Source organism: Giraffa tippelskirchi, chromosome 14 (genome assembly GCF_054371585.1).
Source record: "Giraffa tippelskirchi isolate mGirTip1 chromosome 14, T2T-mGirTip1v1.2.pri, whole genome shotgun sequence".
In the NCBI taxonomy this organism is placed as follows: Eukaryota; Metazoa; Chordata; class Mammalia; order Artiodactyla; family Giraffidae; genus Giraffa; species Giraffa tippelskirchi.
In genome coordinates this window covers 68,180,593-68,204,994 of record NC_137288.1, presented here as the reverse complement: position 1 = coordinate 68,204,994, position 24,402 = coordinate 68,180,593, and the positions used below count along the sequence as shown (strand labels likewise).

General features: G+C 45.3%; 2 long non-coding RNA genes across 2 annotated transcripts; both read left to right on the top strand.

The window, feature by feature from the left end:
- The first annotated feature begins 768 nt into the window (after window positions 1-768).
- Window positions 769-14,473, top strand: LOC145534751 (uncharacterized). The gene is made up of 2 exons (XR_014074945.1): window positions 769-5,488; window positions 13,990-14,473. It is a non-coding gene; the product is annotated as an uncharacterized LOC145534751 (long non-coding RNA).
- Window positions 14,474-18,532: 4,059 nt separating this feature from the next.
- Window positions 18,533-22,316, top strand: LOC145534747 (uncharacterized). The gene is made up of 2 exons (XR_014074941.1): window positions 18,533-18,784; window positions 21,391-22,316. It is a non-coding gene; the product is annotated as an uncharacterized LOC145534747 (long non-coding RNA).
- Window positions 22,317-24,402: the final 2,086 nt, after the last annotated feature.

The following is a 24,402-nucleotide window of genomic DNA, read 5'->3' as shown; positions in this document are numbered from 1 at the left end:
CCACAACAACAGAAGCCACCTCAAGGAGAAGCCTGCATACCACAGCTCGAGAGTAGCCCCTGCTCACCACAACCAGAGAAAGCCCATCTGCAGCAACAAAGACCTAGCACAGCCAAAAATTTATTAATTTTTAAAAATATGTTATTTAAAAAGAGAATGGTGGACACCTTTGGGGCACCATTATGCTGCCTACTATAGCAGCCCATGGTGCCTTGCTTGCCTTAGTGTTGGTTATTTATTTATTTATTTATTTTGTCACTTTCAACATTACTCATGGATCCCAGGACTACAGGACAAGTCCCACTCAGCATCTCATCAAATGTTGCTCCTCCAGTAGAACAGATTTTCCAATAAATGATATCTATTCCATGGAGCTGTCATAGGAACACATGGCACTGTGCAAGCTAAAGGGCTTAGCATACTGCCTGGCACACAGGAAGGTCTCAAGACAAGTGTGCCAGCATCGTCAGTGGGATTTTTACATAGAAAGTCTGCCAGGGCCAGCTTCTTGGGTATATATAACCTGAACATCCAACCAGTCCATCCTAAAGAAAATCAGTCCTGAATATTCATTGGAAGGAGTGATGCTGAAGCTGAAACTCCAATACTTTGGCCACCTGATGTGAAGAACCGACTCATTGGGAAAGACCCTGATGCTGGGAAAGACTGAAGGTGGGAGAAGGGGATGGCAGAGGATGAGATGGTTGGATGGCATCACCAACTCAATGGACATAAGTTTGAGGAAGCTCTGGGAGTTGGTGATGGACAGGGAGGCCTGGTGTGCTGCAGTCCATGGGTTCGCAAAGAGTCAGACACAACTGAGCGACTGAATCAAAACCTGAACAGTCACAAAGGCCTCCTCTCAGAAGACTCTACCGTTGGATTAATGCTCTGCTGCTGTTATCTTGAAATTCTTAGTAATATTTCAACAAGGGACCCCACATTTTCATTCTGCACTGAGCTCCATAAATTATAAAGATGTTCCTAAAGATCACTCCACATGGGAAATTCATTCATAGCCAATTTCCTAAATTCACAGCTCCTGCTGAACACGTTGTAAAGCTCTTTTCTTGTAGAGCATGATCTTAGTTTGATTTCCCCAAAAAGAAGATCCTGAAATAAGAACTTGGGTGCAAAGTGTTTATTTGAGAAGCACCATGAGGGTGTAGGGCAGTGAGACAGGGTAAGAGGATAAAATGTCCATTCATGAGAGGGTCACTGGTGTGGGCTCGAGCCTGCTGGGGAGTCTCTGAGACATCAGGTCACAAAGACCTCAGAATTGTCCCTTCAAGGAAGAGGTGAGGAACTAGGGGTCTTTTTCTGCCTGTCCCCATCCCTCACTGGTTAAGTGTTGATCCTGAGGCGTGAGTCTACCATTTCTTCTGGTCTGGTGCCAGGCGTAGTCTGAAGCCCTGAGGCAAGAATACCTGAAGCCTTGAGATAGGAAGTGGGTGACGTGTGTCTAAATGAACCCTGACGCACCTGGTCCTGGGTTTATTCTCACTTCAGAACACACTGATAGGACTTCCCTGGCAGTCCAGTCTTTAAGCCTCTGTGCTTCCTGGGCAGGGAGGGCGTGTTCAATCCCTGGCTGGGGAACAAAGACCCCTCAAGCTGTATAGTGTGGCTAAAAAAGAAAGAAAGAACCAAAGTGTCTGTTAAAAAAAACAACTGACAGAGTCCAGTGGTTAAGGCTCCGTCCTTCTACCGCACAGGGTTTGGGTCCCACACGCCATGTGGTGCTGACAAAAAAAAAAGCACACACTGATGGTTGACATACTGGGTCAGACAGCAGAACCTCCATCTAGCAGGCCAGACGGTTGGGTCTTAGCTCTGATTCTGCTGTGCGGTCCGGCCAGGCCTCCCAGGGTCTAGGGCCTCTGGTGCCATCTGTGAAAGGAAGAGTTGGATGATATCAAAATTCCTTCTAGTCTCAATGTTCTATTCTAATTTGTCGCTATAACCAAGAATTTTGAGCTTGAGGGAGGAAAAATGCCAATCTACCAAACAAGGAACTCATTAAAATAGAAGAGTCTCATTAATTTTTTTTTTTTTTTATGGAGAACTGAATTCTTAAAAATAGGGAGGCATACTGAATAAAGAGCAGGAGCAGCTGTTCTGTTTTTCTCTGAGGATAGAATGAAAGGGCCTGGGCTTGAGCTGTGCCAAAAGGGATTTATTTAAATCAGACCTTAAAGAAGTTGTGAGACAATGCCACGAGTCGCCCGGGGAGATGTTTTGGAAGCTGCTATCTAGAGAAATGCTTCAAAGAAGGTGTTTTACTTTTGTGCTTTAACGTGTACATATATGTTTCCGTCTGGGCTTTTGTACTATATGTGTCTCATCATAAAATGAGAAAGGGTAGCCAAGTCTTTCTAAGAGGGAAACAGCAAACAGAAGGCAGACATTCCCCACAACCACGCCCCGCCCCACTGGCAATGGCAGACATCACTAATCAATCACTGATCTCTTCCTCTCCCAGCCCAGGCAAGACCTGGTAATTCATCTTAGCGGCAGCCACTACCAATGTCACAGCTGATCAGTGAATAGAAATCTATCTGCCCTTTCAGATCTTCCATGATCCTGGGGTCTCTACCCACGATGATGGTTACGATTATTTCATTTACACTGGTAGGTGACTAAAAAGAATTTGTGAAAAACCTTTGAAAATACAGTGTTCCTGAGCCTCTTCAAATAGGCCATTCACAGTCCTCCTGCCTGGGAACTTTTCAGCACTTAAGAGTTACTTCTTCTTATTAAGGACCAGATTCCAGGACCTTACCCTCTACACCCCACCAACACCCCCACCACCACCCCTCCCTGCCCCAAAATTCTGATTATTACAAGAAGAGATTCAGATCTTTCATTTTCCCAAGTTGTTACTGACTTGGGTCTTTGGATTGTTTACACAATAAAAATTGATAAGAGGCCAGAGAAGAAATGCAAGCAAGGCTTTATTGGGACTCCTGCTTTAGCCCAAGGGAGTGAAAACAATTTAGCAGGTACCCCTGCTCACTCTCTGAGGGGGTGGGCTCATTCATTAAAGGAGGTGAGGGCAGGGGCAGGTTGCAGACTGGGCTGGTGGGGTGGCTCAGGTGGTTCTGTGTGCAGGGATCAAGCTTGGTACCCTGTTTTAGCTCCTAGCGCCTCAGAAGTGGTGGTGGCTTTCGACCTTTTTGTGTTTTATTATTTGTAATTTGCACCAGCTGCTGCATAGTGCAGTTATTTTTAATGCCTTTTAGTTTCTTTGTATTCTGTTACTCAAGGACACAAAAAGACCACTTTGTTGAGACCTTTTTTTTTTTTATCATAAATGGAAGTTCAGTTTTGCCACATGTCATGAATGGCCATGGTAGCATTATTTATAAAAGTCCCAAAGTGAAAATAACCTAAATGTCCATCAATGGATGAAGGGATAAACAAATTATGATATATCTCTACAGTGGAACATTATTTGGTCATAAAAGGAAATGATGCATTTTCAAGCTGAAAATATCATGCTAACTGAAATAAGAGAGTCACAAAAGGCCACATATCATATGATTCCACTTATATGAAATGTCCAGAATAGGTAAATCTGTAGATATAGAAAGTAGGTTAGTGGTTGACAAGGGCATGGGGAGGAACTGCTAATGCCTGTGGTCTATGGGGGAGAAATGATTAAAATCTCCTATAATTACTTTCAATGGTTACATAATTGTGTGAATATGCTTAAAAACCCACCAAACTGTACACCTTAAAAGAATAAATTTTATGGTATATGAAGTACATCTCCATGTAACTACCTTTTTTTTTTTAAAGAGAAAGAAATTACATTTACAGAACATACAGAATTACATTTTCAGATTTACAGAATCCTTGGAGAGGCGGAAGAACCCTGCTTAGGGTGAAATAGCGAGGAACAGTTGCAGAAACTGCTGCAGAATTGGTCTACCAAAATCATGCTTTCCTGGCCACTGTGTGCCAGGGACCACATGCTACAGAGCCTTGAATGCACTGCCGCCCTTGGCCCAGGGAGTCCAACTTGCTGCCTTGAGTGTTCCGATTCAAAGTCTTGGGTAGAGTGTCTGATCAGAAAGTTCTAGGGCATGTGCAAGGAATGACTATCATTCCTTGATATGCAAGAGTAACTATCAGTTCCTTCCATGATGGAAACAAGACCACCAAACTCATCAGCAAGGAACCCCAAAGACAACACCATGGGTCAGTTGCTAAACTACCAGAAGAGAATGGCCAATGACATCTACAGCATTACATTTATCTTGTGACTTTTCCTGAACTTCTGCAGGCGAGAACAAAACAATCTACAATCTAAATCATAGTTTCTGTCCTCTCTCCCAATTATGACTTCCTTGCCCCTTAGCTGTTCCCTGAGAATTGCCTATACTAAATCTCCATTTGCTGCCAAGCTGTATTTCTATTGGCATAACCAAGACATTAGCTCTTAGGGTTTCATACTGTTCCAGGGTATTTAACTGAAATAGGAAACTATTGCAAATGAAAAAGCTTTTATGATAAGAAGTCTGAGCAGTATAGTGGAAACAGAGCAGGCCTGGGACAAGGACAGTCTTGAATATGAATTTGAACTCTGACCTCCGGTAAGTTTCTTACATTCTGAGTCTCATCTTCTGTGTCTGACCGTGAGGTTAAGGCTTACCTTCTAGGGTCAGCCTGAGTACTAAAGGGGGTCATATTTGTAAAGTCCGCAGTGCTTGGGCCAGCATCTAGCAGATACTCAGTAAATGGATCTGCTGTAGGAGTGCATCAGTGACACTAAGATACTTTGAGGCGACAGTGGCTGCAGGCTAGGACGTCCTTGATCACTGCCTGAAGCAGGTACCTGGGGAGGTTAGGCCAGACACCCCTAACAGAGCTTGGAGGCCAGGAGAGCCTTAAAGGACACCCGGTGTGAGGCTGAGTCCATTCCTGAAGATGGGTATGCTGAGTGTGAAGTCTCTTGCACAGTCTGCTCTTTTAGACTCAGATCAAGCCTCTGTTCTTACATCTTCAGCTGGTAGGAAGACCTCTCCTGTTTTCAGGACCCTACAGTTTCCACTTCAGTTAACTTCATTAAAAAAAAAAAAATCAACACCAGATTCTGTGAAGGAAGTTAAAGCATGTGCATTTCATGATGGCTCAGAGGGCAGAGTCGACAGATTCTATCCCAAGAAACAGAAGATTACGAATATTAAGAACCAGGTAGGTATATAAAGATGGCCTTGGGAAGAAGAATCATCTGTACTAAAGGCTTCTAAATTATTCATTCATTCATTCAAACACATACATGGAGACTACTATGTACACGCTTGCTAAGTCACTTCAGTCATATCTGACTCTTATGCGACCCCATGGACTGTAGCCTGCCAGGCTTCTCTGTCCATGGGACTTTCCAAGCAAGAATACTGGAGTGGGTTGCCATTTCCTCCTGCAGGGGATCTTCCTGACCCAGAGATCGAATCTGCGTCTCCTGTGTCTCCAGCATCTGCAGGTGGGTTGTTTACCACTAGTGCCCCCTGGGAAGCCCTGAAGACTACTTATAATGTAAGGGGCCAAAACTACTTTCCCTTCCACTTCACGTTTCCACCACAAGGGAGGCAATGGGGTTCAGAACACACTACCCCCAATATCACAAGCTGAAGGAGTTTGAGGAATGACAGGTGCATTTCTGATCTTCCCTTTAAGCGGGTCATAAATTTCTCTCGTGGAGGAAAGGAACATTCTTATCTCAAAGACAAAGTGAGACCAGGAAGAATCCAAGCAGACCTTGCTAAATGTCCCTGGTTCACTGCAGCTCCCTCCTACACTTTGTTCTACCAAATTCCTCCACGATTGTCCCCCTCTCATCAAACCCAGCGTAAAACAGTCAGGTTTAACCAGTTCTTCAGGTCTTCATTTCCTTATGGAGGCTCCCATGTCATATAAAACTTATGTTAAGTCAATCTATATGCTCTTCTTCTCTTAATCTGTCTTTGACTGTTAAATTCTCAGACTCCATCTGAAAAGGTCCTCCTGTGCAAAGACAACCATCCATGTAACACTTCTGACTTTTCACTTGGACACACACACACAAGACGCACACACAGACACACATGCATGATTGAAAGAGAGACTCAGGCTGGGGGATGGAAGCTTTTCCCCTTGTGTATCTGGGGTGCTGATCTCTCCAGCTGTGTCAGTGAACTTGGCCTCAGCAGATGAGTTTAATGGAAGACAGAAAAGGGAAAACACAAATGCACCCAATGCCTGCCACCAACATCTTGAGCCACTTCCCCAGGCGTCCTGGCCTGACACTCGCTTTTCACCCACGAGACTATAAGTGCTGGGACTGAATTCTGCTCTTTCCCGAATGGCCTGGGACTTCCTCTCTGGATTAGAGCCACTTTTTGCCTCCTTGGCCACATTCCCACTCTGAGAGCAGGATGCTGCCTATGTCATGCCAGCTTGCAGAGTCTGTCTGGCCTGTGGACTATCCTTCTGGCCTGTCCTTTGGATCCAATACCCGGAACCCACCTTCCCAAGAGATCACCGCCCCTGCTTCCCGTGAATGCCCCCGCCCCTGCCTGCTGCAGCCCCTTCCCGGGTTACCGCCCCTCCCTGGGCTCTGCCCAGAAAACCCTGGAGTTACCCCATCCTCCTCCTCCTCTCCAAAGTCCTGGCAGATGAAACTGGGACAAAGGAACTAAGCGGAAGGGTTCAGAACTGCAGGAGACAAAAGCAGCCTTTGTTGTCATCTGCTATCTCCTGCAGGCTCTGGCCTCTGACATCGTCCTGTTAACGTTCACTCACTGATCCAGAGCACACGGTCTCCCCTTCCCACCATCTGTGCAGTAACTTAGCTGCCTGGCTGTGCGTACTGCAGACTGTAAATAAACCAGGAGTCTCAACTTCTGAGGGAAAACCAAAGCGCAGAAATGATGGTAATTCCATTCCTAACCCATTGACATGCAGGCATTGATACGAATCATCGCGTTCCTGCTCCAGCTGTTTCTTTGTCACAAATAATCCTGGGTGATAAAACCATCAGGAGACATAATCAAACAACCCCCTTCCAGCTCCCACGCCTCCTAAGCTGCCAACACAGTCTCGTTTAAGTACAGTAGAAAATCTGGTGAAGCGACGGGAGATTGAAGGTCCCCTCCCTCCCCCAATGATTCACTGTCTAAAATGGATATGAACTGTGATGTTCCAAAGAAAATGTCAGAAATGATGTTATTGTGGCTGGATGGAGCTGGGGATTATTTCAGAAGAACTTGGATTCCAGGCACTCAAGTTCTCCTGCTCGCTAAGATCAACGCACGTCAGCTTCTAAGTCTTGGATCTTATACAATCATTGAGCAGATGGGCTGTAGCCACGATTTCGTGCAAATGTAAATTATCTCCTCAATGAAATGTGCTTGAGAAACACACAACAGGCTCAAATTTCCAAACACAGAGAGGGAAAAAACAGCTCACGCAATTCCCATTATTTACTCAGCTGGTTTTGGATGTAAGTCTCTGAGCCAATGTTTTGAAGAATCTACCCCATGGTCTGAGGAACAGGGAGCGGCAGGGTGCTCGGAGTGGAATTCTTTCTCTTTCCCAGACTTCAGCAGCAAGCCCATGGCAGAGACGAGGAACTTGGCTGTTTCCTGGCAGAGTTCAGGAAGGTTCACATTCTGATTCTTTTTCTTTTCCTTTAACATATTTTAAATTGAGGTTTAATTAACATATAATGAATGGGATCAGCCCTTAGACATCCACAGGAATGAATTTTGACAACTGTCAAATACACGTGGAACCAACACCCAACACAAGATGAAGAACATATCCACCACACCAGAAAGGTTCCCTCCCTGTCCCCAGCCAGGTGACCACTGATTCGCTTTCTGTCACTATAGAGTTCGTTTTGTCTTTTCCAGAATGTCGTACAAGTAGAATCATGCAGTAAGAACTGTTTCATGTTTTTTAGCTTCTTTCATCCAACATATTGTTTTTGAGTGATTCACTGAGGTTGTTGCATGGATTCACAGTTTGCATTTTTAAAAAAATTGCTGAGTTGTGTTCCATCAGAAGAATATGTTATCAATTTATTATCATATATATTATCATTTACCCAGTTATCTCTTCGTGGACATTTGGATTGTTTCCAACTGTTGGCTCGAATTCAATGGAGAAAGGAAGGTCTTTTTAACATTATCACTGGAACAACTGAATTCATGGGTAGGAAAAAAACTCAATCACTCCATATATGAAAACTAATTCAGAATGGATCACAGACTGACAGGTAACACCACAGCCACAAAGCTGCTAGAATAAAGCATAATAACTTCATGACCTTGGGATGAGCAAAGAGGTCCTTAGCATACAAAAAGCACTAATCATTAAAAAATAAGTTGGATGTCATCAAAATTTTTAATTACATTTAATTAAAATACACAAAAGGAATAGATGAATCACAGACGGTCTAAATATAACACATGTATCTGATAAAGGACTTGAACCAAACTATATAAAGAATGCTTACAAATCAACAATAAAAAGACAACCCACTTAAAAATGGCAAAAGACTTAGATACTTCACAAGAGATGTAGAAAAGACAAATCACTTCACAAGAAAAGTGCTTAACGCCGTGTCAACCAATTTTTAAAATTTCTATGTGAAATTCTTCTGGCCCCCATTCCCCCTTTAACACTGGAAAACTGGATATAAAATGCTAAATGGAAATGAACCTTGCATTCAAAGATTTAGTCTTTTAACCCTCCCAGACTCTCTGCTTAGTAATTACAAAGCACTTTTCAGAATTGCTGAGGTGAACAGGCCTGCAGCTGCCAGAGCCCTTCTTTGTGTGGTTTGCGTTGCAAAAGGGAAACATTCAGAGAGCGGGCAGCCTCGGGCCATGCAGGGGAAAGGAAGTGGGTGGCTTGTGGGCTTCGGGAAGAGCAGGTGGGAAGGGAGGGAGGGGAAGTGTACAGGCGCTTCCGTAGCGTGGGGCTGCGAGGCGGGGTGGGGTGGGCTCTGTTCAAGTTCAACATCAGGTTCAGGTTTGGTGTGGCTTTTGGAAGCAGAATAAGATAAAAATCTTCAAAAGGCTAAGTCATCACCAAGCATTTAAAAGTGAATCCCCTGTAGGCTCGCGGTTTCTTCCATGTGACTGGACTTGGGCCAGTCATCCCAAAGAAGAACAGCGTTTATAATTCGTCCAATGCAACTGTTTATTGAGCACCTACCACGTTTCAGCATCTAAAACAAGGGTGCTAAATGTAAAGCGGCATAGTAAATGTCATCAGGAAGCTTAACAGATTCTAAACAGGCGGTTTTTCCATCTAATTAGTCAACTCTGCATACGAGGTAGCCAAGGAAAGTGAATAGTGACAGAAGTGCCCCTAGCGCAGGGCATTCAAAGCACTAGAAACCCGCTGTTTGTTAGGGAGGTGTTTTGTGTCACTCTCTGAGTCTGGGAAACTGCAGGAGAAAAGGCCGAGCGTTTTATTTGGATCTTGACTAGAATCCAGTTGAGATTAGATTTCAGGTGAAAACAGAGTCTGCTTTCTAAACACATTTTAAGGACTGTGGCAAAGTGGAGGAGACAGTGTACTAAGTGTGCTAAGAAGGAGGGAAGCTCTTGAGAATGGCGTTGACTCAAGGGTGTGGGACTCAACAGGGGCACCATGACATCTAATCACACATGGTTCACCTGTGAGGGCCCCCACATAAATAAACTCAGCAGACAACTGATTCTCTTCTATTTCAAAAAGCAAGTGAGTAAAACATAATAGTATATTTTCTGTAACTCAATAGACCCCAAATACCATTCCAATATATAACCAGCATGAAATTTACTACTGAGGCATTTTATGTCCTTTTTTTTAATACTGATCTTTTGCAATCAGATGTGTATTTTACACATAGGGCACTTCTCCATTTGGACTGCATCTCAAATGCCCAAGAGCCACAGATAGCTCATGTGTGTATGAGTTCATGGCTGCTACCATACTGGACAGAACGGATGTTGGGTCTCACTGCTCAAGCTTGGTCTAGCACCACTTTTGCACAGGCCTATTTTCTTCTCAAGAATGCAGCTCCTTAGGGACTAGCCTAGTGATCTAGTGGCTAAGACTCCACGCTCTCAATGCAGAGGGTCCAGGCTCCATCTCTGGTCAGGGAACTAGATCCCACACGCTGCAACTAAGACCTGGCACAGTCAAATTAATAAATAAATATTTTTTCAGGAAAGACTGCAGTTCTTTAAAGGCAAGATGGACATCTACTTAACCTTGTAACTTCCACAGTGCCCTGCCTAAAAGGGCTGTTTATCAAATACTGGTGAGCTAAACTTAATTGAATAAAAACATTGATGAATCACTTGTCTACTTTAGCCTCATGAATTTTTACTCAAAATGTTACTATTCTTTAAACTGTCATTTTGTGACTTAAAAATGTATGTTGCTCTCTGCTTAACTATCTTGGGTACATGCCGATCTGCTTTCCTGCAGTGTATTTGTTTGCTTTCTTTAGAGGCATCTTCTGTCTTTCCTGTAAATCAGGAAGGAGGACGCCATTCTACTCCACCTCCCTGTTCCTCCCAGGAATGATCCCCGAGCCGGAGGGGACGGTGGGACACAACCAAAGACAGATGCCACTTGCATTTCCCACACCTGTTGGATAGAGCTCCCGAAGTGCTCGCTAGAGACACAGAGTATCAGTAAAGGAAAAAAAACAAAGCAAACAAAAAAAACCTTATTACTTTATCATTTTACTTGGAAAAATTTCAGAGGTGAAACAACACACACCATTTGCAAAATACCTTTGAGCCTGACTTATTTTTGATCCTTAACACAACCTTAAGAAATCCAGAGGGTAAATGTTAGGCATGCCTCTTGACGTGTAAGGAAACCTGACTGGCTGGCTTAGGTGGATTGCCTCAAGTCACACAGCTAGCAAGCGGTGGATATATTTTTGAACGCAGGTATTCTGATTCCAAATGTTTCTCAAAAGTTTAATCCCAGCAGTGTTACATCGTGCATGTGTGCTAAGTCAATTCAGTCATGTCCGACTCTGTGCCACCCTGTGGACTATAGCCTGGCAGGCTCCTCTGTCCGGGGGATTCTCCAGGCAAGAATACTGGAGCGGGTTGCCATGCCCTCCTCCAGGGGATCTTTCTGACCCAAGGATCAAACCCACGTCTCTTCTGTCTCCTGCACTGGCAGGTGGGTTCTTTACCACTAGTGCCACCTGGGAAACCCACTTAGACATCATTTCCACCAAATAAATTACACTGGCTCCACTCCTGTCTTGCTGATTATCAGGAGTGAGCGCCCTTCAGTGTGCCCTCCAGGGAGCTCTCTGAGCATCCGATGCTACTTCCCGCTTGCCCAGGAGCAGGCCCCCTAACTTCTGCGGTGCCTACCTTCGGACGGGGCTCCACTCTGCGCTTCTAAGCCCGGTGGAGAGCTCACCGCTCCCTCTGGCGCCTCTGCCCTCTGCTGGTGGTTCTCACTCATAGCACCTCTCTGGCCACCTTTGGGGCATCTTTCCAACGTGGAATCTGCCCTCCCTATTTTACCCAAAGCATCGCAGGGACCAAATGGCCATTCTCAACCAAACTCTACCAAAGTGCTGTTCACGGGACAGAATAAAAAGATTAAACAAAGAACAACTGAGAGCTTCAAAAGTACACGTGTTTACGTGCTGAGTTTCCAGCCTGGACCCATCCTCAGTTTTAAACACGTTTGGTAGGTTCTCAACCTACCTCCAAATGTAAGTATCAGCTCCCAAATTGCTACATATGGAGGCCTAGAAAAAAATGACATGAAAGTGAGGAGAAAAAAGGGACTTTCCTCCTTCCCTTTGTCATGGACTTCACCTCTCAGGTTCTCATTTCCTGACCTAGTGTGGGCTAATGGGATTGACGATGGGAATGACGACTCATCTCAGAAATTCCTCCTCCTCTAAGGCGTGGAGAAAAGGGAGCCCTCCTCCACTGTTGGTGGGAATGTAAACTGGTGCAGCCACTATGGAGAACAGTATGGAGGTTCCTTTAAAATCTAAAAACAGAGCTACCATATGATCCAGCTGGAGAAGGAAATGGCAACCCACTCCAGTATTCTTGCCTGGACAAGTCCATGGACAGAGGAGCCTGGCGGGCTACGGTCCATGGGGTCACGCAGGGTTGGCCATGACTGAGCACATCAGCATTAGCACATGACCTAGCAATCCCACTCCTGAGTATATATCCAGAAAAGGATGCCTGCAGCCCAGTATTCATTGCAGCACTGTCTGTAACAGCCAAGACATGGAAGCAACCTAACAGTCCATTGACAGATGGATGGATAAAGATGTGATACATATATACAATGGAATGCTACTCAGCCGTTGAAAAAAAATGAAATAATGCCATTTACAGCAACATGGATGGACCTACAGATTATCATACTAAATAAGTCAGATAAAGACAAATATCTTACGATATCACTTTATATGGGGAATATTGAAAAAATGACACAAGTGAACTTACTTACAAAACAGAGTCACAGACGTATGGTTACCAAAGGGTAAAAGTGGAGGGGAGGGATAGGTTGGGAGCTTGGGATTGACACACACACACTGCTATGTTTAAAACAGACAACCAAAGATACCTACTCTATCACACAGGGAACTCTGCCACATCTGTATCTGTAATAACCTAAATGGGAAAAGAATTTGAAAAGGAACAGATACATGTATATGTCTAACTGCATCACTTTAATGTACACCTGACACTGACACAACATTGGTAATAAACTATACTCCAATATAAAATTAAAATAAAAAAAAGTAAGTACCTTCTCCTTCATGAGAACGTGCATGGCCTTGAGCAGGACAAATGCTACCCTGGAAAGTGGTAACCCAACATCCCTCCATTCTGGGGTCACATCATATCATCTAGCCACTCCGTCATGTCTGACTCTTTGTGACCCCATGGACGGTAGCCCGCCAGGCTCTTCTGTCCATGGGCTTCTCCAGGCAAGAACACTGGAGTGGGTTGCCAGTTCCATTCTGGGGTATCCAGATTCAATGAGTCCACTCTCCCCGCCCTCTTGCTGCAGGTCAACCTTAAGTCTTCACAGCCCTCCTGTTCCCACAGACACTCAGACCTAGATCTCCTCCTTGTTCCAGAACAGAGTGTTCTAACAGAGCTATCTAACTCCCTGCTGAGAACAAGGAAATCTCCCCTAAGCAAATAACAAATCTCTGCTTAAAAAAGACACTGGTTTGTAAAACCAAGAAAAAGCTGACCTTTCTCAGTCTGAGAAATCTGTATCTGGACCACTAATCCAAGTCCAGATTTTCTCCCCAAAGAAGTGTCCGTACCACTAGCCTGACCTTTGGTTTACCCTCAGCAAAGGGGCTTTCTCTGACCAAGGGACAGCCTGCCCCTCTGAGACATTTAATATCCACCTCTGAGGAAGCAGCAACTCCTTCTAGCTTTAAAGTGATGCTTTTCCCAGCTACTAAACTCATCAAGATTTCCAAAAACAGATCGTGGTTGTACTCAGGGAATGACGCAAGCCCAGCACTTTGCCTTGTATCCCTCTGGTCCCTGAAACTGTGTAGACGGAAGGGAGCTTCACCTTTGCAGAATGACTCAGCCAGCATTGTGAACACCAGTCACTGCACTGCTCTAAGACAACGATGCCTTCAGGGAAGCTGGGCTGGGCGGGTCAGTTTGCCCCGGTGTTAAATGGCCCCAGACAGCTCTCCTTGGAGTTCTGTCTCCTGCTTTTGCTGTCTCTTGTACTTTGCTTTCAGCCTGTCATATTTTTTCTTCTTGCTGCTGTCGCTGAATCTGTTTCCGAGGCATGATCTTCCCTTCTCAGCCTCATTGTGCGCTGACAATCCTGACATCTGAGCTCAGTGGGACTGTTCCTAAATTAAGAGTATTTATCTTCTAAGGGAGGCTCTCAGGGCCTTCCATCTAAGTTAAAAGCATGTTTAGCTCCTTAACGTGTTTCTTCTTATTTTCACTTCAGTTCTGCTGCTGATACTTATTCGTCCACCTATTCATTCAATACATATTTATGAAGTGGGTATGTGCTCGGCATTGGTGCAGTGGTACTCAACCTTAGCGGCACATTGGATTCATCGAAGAGATTGAAAACTCACAGCTGGGCTTCCATCTCCAGAAGATTCTGATGTAATGATCCTGGGGTTGGCTAGGACACTTCCTCTCCTTCTGAACTCTCAGCCTCAAGACAACCCTCAGGAATGAAAATAAGCTTCCAAAGTAAGAGTAATTGGAAGCAGCATTATTTAAAATAACCAGCATACAAAAGGCACCTTAGCTCCATCAACAGATGAATGGATAAAGATGTGTATATACACAGTGGAACATGACTCAACCATAAGAAAAAGTATGAAATCTTTGACTTCATGATTATGTCAAATCATTATGCTTTATACTTTACACAGTGCTATAAGCCAATTGTATCTCAAGTGAATAAAAAACAAATAAAACCGAGTAATAGTAACTGGTATAATTAAGAGTCACTGGGTAAATGACTTTTGGTGTACTTCCTAGAGAGTAAGAAAAATGAGCAACTCTAATATTGGATAACAAACCCTTTTGCATGTCAAATAGTTTCCAATTCTTTGCCTTGAGCAAAACTGAAGGAGTTCTTAACTGAGCTGTCATCTGATAGGTGAAAAATATGATTTTCGGCATATACCTTAGAAGGAGCTCAAAGAATTGAGTGCTGCTCTAAGAGAATTCCTCTGTTTCTACCTACTTTCAATGTAAGCCAAGGTTTGCCAGCACTTGAATCTGTAAAACAAAGAATGAGAATGCAATCGTTGCCAAACTTGTCTCACGCATCCCCAAATATGTGAGTTCCTTGGAAAAAACACAAAAGCACACACCTTCATCTACCTCACTGACATATTCATTTCAAATGCAATTTTACTTTGTCCTTTCATTCCAATCTCCAGTCTCCATCTTCATATTGCCTTCTCCTTGGTGGGTGTGTCAAATCTCCCTCTCTCTCCCTCCTTAAGGATAAAAGTGATTGCCTTTAGGGCACAGATAATGAAGAATAATATCCCCATCTCAAGATCCTTAGCATAATCACGCCTGCAAAGACCCTTTTTCCATACTATGTACTACTGACAGGTGTCAAGGGTTAGGACCTGATATCTTCGGGAGCCATTATTTGGCTAACCCTGATGAAGTGATGGTAGCCTGGTTGTAAAAAGCAGCTCATCAGTAACTAGAATGTATCCACTGTGTGGACGCTGGTCGTAACATCATTTAGGGTTCCTAGTTGTGCAGGGTTACCTCCAACTACCAACACCCCTCACAGCCCAGGAAACTGCAGGTGTCTGCCTGAGATGGAGAGTGGGAGGAGACTGTTTCAGAGCCTCGTTATGGGTGGGCGCATGGATGGAAACAGGTCAGTGGGTTCCAGAACCTTGTCTGAGAGGGAATGGTGTGGGTCCACAGAGGGAGAAAGGGAGGCCCACTCATCAAATCCTGCTCTAAGCCAGGAATGTCACTTTATAATGGCCAGGGATTCCTGGACGCCTAGGTGGCCTCAGGGAAGGACAGTTTTCTAGGCCAGTTGAGGTGGTCAGTCTGTAACCCTGTCTCCTAAACACGCCCCCTGAATGGTGGTGAGAAAAGAGAGGAGAAGGGAACCCAGAAGCAGAGGAGAGCAGGAGTCCACGCCCTGCCTTGGATGCTGTTGCAGAAGAAAGCCGGACGCTGAACGAGACATGAGGTGACATCTCGGTGGAGACCCTCCATCTCCATGGCGCTTCCAGTAGACCAGTGAACTGGAGTGCCACTGTCTGATGTCTTCCAGCACAGCCACACAAACGGGTGCTATTTTTGGAAACTTCTTTGTGAGGACCCAGCATGCGGTAAGTCCCCATTAAACATTTGTTGATGCCTTGGTGCTTCCATTCTGGAAAGTAGGGCCTCAGCCATGCAAAGCACTTTTTTTTCACTTTGGGTAGATGATGAATCCTTTTTACCCTGTCCTGACATTTACCGCGCTAAGAGCTCTGGGATGCTAATTCAGGCAGCCTCGCATTGGGTTTGGATTAGCACTGAACTCTTCTTTTGAGCCAACACAGATGGTAGATAAAGGGTTTTTTTCGTGGTTTTAAAAGCATCATCTCTATCCATTTGTGGTGTTTAGTCCATTCTGAGTTGATGGGTTCAAATAAATGACTCAACACTTTCCTCGTTTACTAATCTTTTTAGTTATTTATCTTCTCAATGCTTCTAAGATATTTTGCTTTTTAAAATTATCAACTCTTTCACACACACACACACACACACACACACACACACAGAGCATGTGGTGTCCCTCGTAACTTGGTCCCAGCTGCAATGTGACTAGTAGGCAATTACAGTTTCCTCTTGAGAGTCAAGGGAATATTAAGAGTCTTCTGATTAGGTGTGAGTGTTTGAGTAATGATTTTTTTCTCGGCCAAGCCATAGGGCACATGGGATCCTAGTCCCCCTCCCCCACCAGGGACCAAATCCAGGCCCCCTGAAATGGAAGCACAGTCTTTGTAGGGTAAGGAAGTTAGAGAAGGTGAGGTTTGGAGAAAGAACAAGACCGGCACTTTACAGGAACCGATCACCTTTAATGAGGCGAGAAGGCCCAGCAGTCAGATTAGTGAGCTGCTGCCCTAACCCAAGAAAAGAGTAAGTGTATATAGACATATATATACCTATATATGGAAAAGCTACTGTCTTAAGGGGGCCTGTTCTTCTCCAAGGTTGTTTGGAGTAGTTACCTCTTAAATGGCTGGGACAAGGAATTCTGGAGATTGGTCCTAATCAGCCTTAATGTCCATTTTTTTCTTCGGGTGAGAGAGTTCTTTGTTTTGCATAGAATGGTGGGGAGGACCTGGAGGGGAGTTTTAACTCCAGTGTATTTTGAGCCATGTAACTTTCCTTCAGTCTTAGTCACTGGACCACCAGGGAATTCCTGGGTAATCATTTTAATCACTTTGAGGCTGAAAAGACAGCAACCTACTATAATCCTTCCAGAACTGAACCTAACCTGGGGTTCTCGTGACTATCCCAGGAGGCGCAGAGCCGAATTCCAGGTCTGGCTCATTGTTAATTTGCTACCTGGCTTCCCTGCCCTTGGCAGTTCTCTGCCTGGAGCTCTGTGCCCCGCCTTCTACCTGACTCTTCACCCCTGAGCCTCAGATTCCAGCCTCCATGCCATCCTTCAGGGATGTCTTTCCTGCCCCAGAGTCTAGTGTAGATTCCCCTGCTACGTTCCCCCCGGCCCAGACCCTTAGCACCCAGCACCCATTCACTTATCCATTCACTTGAATACCTAATACGTCCCACGCAACTGTGCCAGATGTCAGGCTTGCAGCGTGACAAGGAGAAAGTGGCCCCTATGGAGCGTGGGCCCCTGGAGAAGGAAATGGCAACCCACTGCAGTATCCTTGCCTGGAGAATCCCATGGACAGAGGAGCCTGGCTGCTAGAGTCCATGGGGTCCCAAAGAGTCAGATGCAACTTAGCGACTAAACAACAACATATAATTAAGATTAGGTTTTCATCATTGGGGAAATGATGTTTTAACAATTGGTTAGCCAGTCTCAAAAAAAAAAAAAAGCATACCTAGACCTTACAAAGACATATGAGACAATTGTACTTAGCAGCTCTAATTATGAAATAAATGGCAACCCACCCCAGTATTCTTGCCTGGAGAATCCCATGGACAGAGGAGCCTGGCGGGCTACAGTCCATGGGGTCACAAGGGTCAGACACGACTTAGCGACTAAACCACCACCACCACCACCACCATGGAGCATGGGCACCAAATGGGGGAGAGGGGATGGGAGTCAGACACACAACTCTGCCCTTAATAGAGCCCAACCCTGGCAGGAGCACCAAAGGCAAAGAGCAGGGTACGTGGAAGAAATTCTCCGAAGACATAGAGGCATTGCCCTCAGACCCCAGTTCCATGGGAAGAGGTGGCAGCCCTGTGGCCTTTCTTCCCAGGGGCCTGCCTAACCCACGGCTCTCGCTCTGACCCTTCGATGAAACACTAGGCGCAAGGCCTACTGAGCATCAGCACCTGATGCGACTCTGCTCCCGGCCCCGAGCATCGCCAATCCCACGTGCCGTCGGGCCTGCAGTGGGCACAGGCTTTGCATTAAGGTCGGGTACTTCTAGGAGCTTCGATTACTTGACTGGGATCAACAGAAAGCACAATGACCTTCATCACTGAGAGGAGGCAGTGACGGGGAATCAAGGAATCAACCGTGAAGCAGGAAGCCGCAGCTGAGCACAGACCAGGTCTGTGTGCGGACGTCAACTCTGGCGGGTCCCTGGTTTCTCTTTTAATGAATGCCAGGCAGACGGCGGCCAGAGGCCGTGCCATGCCACACGGTCCACACATGATGGCGCTCCAGCGGAAGGGGACAGACACCTGACGAAGCTGGGCTAGAGTCCTCGGTCTTGCAGCCGCAGATGCAGCCAGAAGGGCGCCCATCCCACGGCGGAGCGATTGGAAGGTTCCGGAAGGTTCCTCTCCAAAGTGGAGCCAGGGGGAGGGGCCAACAGTCCGGCGCCCGGAAGGGAGCTCCCACGGAGGCCGTCGGTCTGCAGGAGCGGAAAAGAGGAGGAAAGGGAGGTGTCGTGAAGAAAAAGAAGCGCAGGAGAGAGACAGAGAGAAAGGACGGGGGGCGGCGGGGTGGGAACAGAAGGAGAGAGGCAGGGAGAGAGACAGAGAGGCCATCGGGGGACCCTGAAATACAGAAGTCAGACAGCTGGCCCACGGTCACTCACGGCGTAAGTGACAGAGACAAGCCTGGCTCCAGAGCCTACCGTCTAAGCCCACCCACCCCACGACACTGCTGCTGAACGTGGTACCAACTGCCATGGTGCAGGCACCTTACAGTCAGGCAGGAAGACGATCCTGGGTGCCCTCTATGACTCCATTCCTCCACCAGTTTTCTCCCCGTGAACTACTGAGAAACATTCGTTTCTCCATCAAAGCTTTAAGTCATTTGACCTCCACTGGGCTAGCATAGATGAAAAATGCAACTGCACATGCTGGCACTAAAATTACATAAATCAGGGATCAACAAACCATGATTCATGGGCTGAAGCCCGCCTGCTGCCCGATTTTGTAACTAAAGTTTGATTATGAGCACAGCCCTGCTCATCCATTTGTGTCAGCTATGTGTTTGTGTCTGCTTTTGCACTCCAGTGCTGAGTTGGATAGTTGCAATAGAAACCACAGGGCCCCCAAAGCCTCAAATATTTACTCTCTGCACCTTTATACAAAGAGTTAGATGATGCTTTATCTAGATGAAATACATTGTATTCATATTATTTTTATAGACTGTCATCAAAATGAGAACATATAATTTCTCATAGAAAACTCAGGGGACATGGATGTCAGCTAGAGAAGCATTTTAGAAGTTAGTTTTGGGAAATGCAGACTCTGAGTATTTTAGGGACATCGAAAGGGGAGTAAAGCAAAGCATTCTTTCTTTCTTTGTTTTTTGAGGAATTTGTAAACTGAATGCATTCATTACCCACTCTGAGGGTCCTCAGTTCAGTGAGGTCAGTCGCTCAATTGAGTCTGACTCTTCGCATCCCCATGGATCACAGCACGCAAGGCCTCCCTGTCCATCAGCAACTCCAGGAGCTTATGCAAACTCATGTCCATTGAGTCGGTGATGCCATCCAGCCATCTCATCCTCTGTTGTCCCCTTCTCCTCCCCTCTTCAATCTTTCCAAGAATCAGGGTCTTTTCCAATGAGTCAGTTCTTCACATCAGGTGGCCAAAGTATTGGAGTTTCAGCGTCAACATCAGTCCTTCCAATGAACACCCAGGATTGATCTCCTTTAGGGTGGACTGGTTGGATCTCCTTGCTGTCCAAGGGACTCTCAAGAGTCTTCTCCAACACCACAGTTCAAAAGCATCAATTCTTCGGCACTCAGATTTCTTTATAATCCAACTCTCATATCCATACATGACTACTGGAAAAACCATAGCTTTGACTAGACGGACCTTTGATGGCGAAGTAGCATCTCTGCTTTTTAATAGGCTGTCTAGGTTGGTCATAGCTTTTCTTCCAAGGAGTAGGTCTTTTAATTTCATAGCTGCAGTCACCATCTTCAGTGATTTTGGAGCCCAAAATACTGAGGGTCCTCAGTAGGACCCTTGTGGGAGGCACACTTCTGCATTTGGACTAGAACCTGTAATGCCACGTCCCCAGCACACCTTGGACTGTACTTCTTACCTCCCTTTGTTGGTTGCATGGGGCCATGTGACTCTTCCAGTCAGTGAGTCCTGAGCAGAAGTGATTTGCGCCTTTTTGAGCAGGTATATTTAATGATCAGTGCCAGACCCTCCTGAACTCTTTCTTTCCAACCCAACAATGGTGACATTCAAGATGGTGGCTGCCCTATGAGCCAGGGTTCCTAAGTGACCATCCTTAGCACAGCCTTCTTGCCCATGGGTACTTAGCACAAGCAAGTTATGAACCTTTGGATGAGTTTGCTAGGGCTGACATAACAAAGCACCAGATTGGCTGGTTTCAATCACAGGTACTTCCTCGTGGTGCTGCAGCTTAGAAGTGTGAGCACAAAGTGCCAGCTCCGCTGGTTCCTTCTGAGGCTGTGAGGAAGGAACCCATCCCGAGCCTCCCTTCTTGGCCTGTGGATGATCACCTTCCCTTTTTATCTTCGTATTGTCATCTCTCTGTGTGTCTGTGTGTCCAAATGTTCTCTTCTTATAAGAACCCCCATCATACTGGATTAGAACCCACCCCAATGACCTCACTTTAATTTAATTACCTCTTGAAGACCCTGTCTCTGAACATGGTCGCGTTCTGAGAGATTGAGACCTGGGATTTCAATGTATAAATTTGGGTGGAGGAGGGGAGGGACGCAGCTCAACCCATAACAACCTTTATTGTTTTACGCTACTGAGATTTGGGGGTTGTCAGCCACCACAGCACAACCCAGACTCTCCTGACTAACAAAGGAACAATCACCTGTAGACTCAGAATGACAGCTTCTTTGAGTTGTCTGTGCATATTTACGGCCCTGGCTTCCCTGATGGCTCAGTGGTAAAGAATCCACCTGCCAATGCAGGAGACACGGGTTCAATCCCTGGGTTGGGAAGATCCCTTGGAGAAAGAACCGCAACCCACTCCAGTATTCCTGCCTGGGAAATCCCATTCACAGGGGAGCCTGGTGAGCTACAATCCATGGGGTCGCAAAGAGTTACACATGACTGAGTGACCAATAACAACAATTTATGGCCCTATTAAAAACCACTTGGGGGAATTTACTTTTAAAAAAAAGTTCACAGGTGTCACAGGCATGAACATAGCCGTCAGCAGTATTCTTAGAGCTGCAACTTTTTTTTCCCGTTTCAGGAATGGAAGCGAACTTTCTGGCAGACAAGGAAGTCCCAGCCCCAAGATGCCTCCCAGTCACATGCAGGTGCCCGCAGCCAGGCCTCCTTCCCGCCTCACCAGGAGCCCGGATGACCCCGCCAGTCACCCAGGCAGCATTTCGTCCCCTCAGGCCAGACCTGTCAGCAACTCCTCAGAGCCTGTCCGGCCTCCGTGCTGGTTATGAAATCAGGATGCCTCTTGCTCATGAGATGTTATCATCTGACTTCTGACAGAGTAATTCCTTAATCACCTGTTTGAGTTTTTCCAATTAACATTAAACCTCACGTCCTACTTCCTCGTGGTTATGAGGTGTTGAGAACTTAGACGGGGTTCACTCCTTCTCCAGGAAGTGAGGTGGTCCTTCAGACTCTGAGAGGGATTCCTCAGGGAAGGAAAATACCCTCTGTATTAGTTACCTGTAGCTGCTGTAACAGTTATCACAAGCTTGGTGACTAGAAGCGAAACAAACAGAAATGTATTCTCTCACAGTTCTGGAGGCCAGAAGTCTGAAATCAAGGTGTCCTCTGAGCCACACATCCTCTGAAAGTTCAGGAGGAGAGTCCTTCCTGGCCTCTTCCAGCTGCTGGTGGCCCCTGGCGTTCCTTGGCTGTGTCACTCCAACCTTTGCTCTGTCTTCACATGACCTTCTCCTCCCATGTCTCAAATCTCTCTCTGCTTGTCTCTTACAAGGATGCATGTCATTGGATTTAGGGCCCACCTGGATAATCTGGGAGGAGCTCCTCTCAGGACCCTTGACTTATTTACGTCTGTGAAGAACTTTTTTTCCGAATAAGGTCACAACGACAACTTCCAGGGATCAGGACATGACAATATCCTTTCTGGGGGCCACCATTTGACCCACTATACTCTGTTTAAGATTTATTAAAACGTCTTTCCAAGACAAATGTGGGATGTGAACAAAGTCTGTGGTCTGCCCAGTCGCCCCTTCCTTCACTGGTTTGTCTCCTCTTAGCCTACCGCTTCTACCTTTTCTGCACAGCCCAGGATGCTCCTGTTCACTGCCTTGCTCAGTCTAAGGTTTTAAGGGATTCATATGTGTTTCCTCCACAGATATTTCCAGTTTGAATTTATATAATAGAGAGGGTAATGCTAATGCCAGTGGGAAAAAGTTCTTTAAAATTTTGGACGTTGAAGAGAAATATATTTCTGGAATAGAAGAGGAAAGTTAGTGACAAAATTCCTTCAAATGAGTGAACACTCTGTGTACCAGGGTCTATCAGATTCTGTCACTATGTTAATTTCTGGGATAGACTCAGAAAGCACACTGGTTAAAAATGTGTCTAGGACTTCCCTGGTGGTTAAGTCTCTGCACTTTCAATGCAGGGGGCATGGATTTGATCCCTGGTCAGGGAAAATCCCACATGCTACATGTGTCTAGCTTGAGGCTGGAAAGCTGTGTGTGTGTGTGTGTGTGTGTGTGTGTAGCAGATGTGATAGACAACTCAACCTCAATAGGGTAAATTGCTAAAGTCAGGAAAATTAAACCTAACAAGGCTAATACAATATTATTCGTAATATTTATTAATTATGTTAATTAGCAATATTGTCTTATACTAATATTACTAATAAAATAGTATCATTTATTTAGTGCTTACAACTGGCTAGGCACTGTGCTCAGTTCAGTTCAGTTCAGTCACTCAGTCGTGTCCGACTCTTTGCGACCCCATGAATCGCAGCACGCCAGACCTCCCTGTCCGTTAACAACTCCCGGAGTTTACCCAAACTCATGTCCATCGAGTTGGTGATGCCATCCAACCATCTCATCCTCTGTCGTCCCCTTCTCCGCCTGCCCCCAATCCTTTCCAGCATCAGGGTCTTTTCCAATGAGTCAACTCTTCACATGAGGTGGCCAAAGTATTGGAGTTTCAGCTTCAACATCAGTCCTTCCAATGAATACCCAGGGCTGATCTCCTTTAGGATGGACTGGTTGGATCTCCTTGCAGTCCAAGGGACTCTCAAGAGTCTACTCCAACACCACAGTTCAAAAGCATCAATTCTTCGGCGCTCAGCTTTCTTCACAGTCCAACTCTCACATCCATACATGACTACTGGAAAAACCATAGCCTTGACTAGATGGACTTTTATTGGCAAAGTAATGTGTCTGCTTTTTAACATGCTGTCTAGGTTGGTCATAACTTTCGTTCCAAGGAGTAAGCATCTTTTAATTTCATGGCTGCAATCACCATCTGCAGTGATTTTGGAGACGAAAAAAATAAAATCTGACACTGTTTCCACTGTTTTCCCTACTAATATTACTAAAAAATAGTATCATTTATTTAGTGCTTACAACTGGCTAGGCACTGTGCTAGTTTCTTACAAATTTCCCCATTTGATCTTCAAAATCAGTAATTCATGTTTAGGACAAGGAAAACTTGCTTAAAAGTGGTTCTTTTGAAAAAAATTTAAAGGTGTCAGTTGGCCACAAGCTTAGTCACTGAGTAGCATCCTCAGCAGTGTGGGTGCAAAAGGGGGGCACAAACTTAAACCATTTTCATGACCCTGTGGTGCCGAAATCAAGGATGATAAATAGAATTTGGCAAGAGGATCCTTCTTTCACTTCATTTTTGGTCTTTTTTAAAAAACATATAGTTGATTTACAATACTGTGTTTGTTTCAGGGGCACAGCAAAGTGATTCAGTTAAATCTATTTTTTTCCAGATTATTTTCCATTACAGGTTGTTATAAGATACCGAATATAGTTCTTTGTGCTATGTAGTAATCCTCGTGGCTTGTCTGTGTTATGTATAGTAGTTTGTATCTGTTAATCCCATCCTCCCAGTTTATCTCTCCCAATCCCTTTTGGTAACCATCAGTTTGCTTTCTGTGTCTGTTTTGTATATAGACTTATTTGTATTATTGTTCAGATTCCACAGGTAAGTGATAGCATGATATTTGTCTTTGTCTGACTTACTTCACTTAGTAAGATAATCTCCAGGTCCACCCATATTGCTGCAAATGGTGATATTTCAT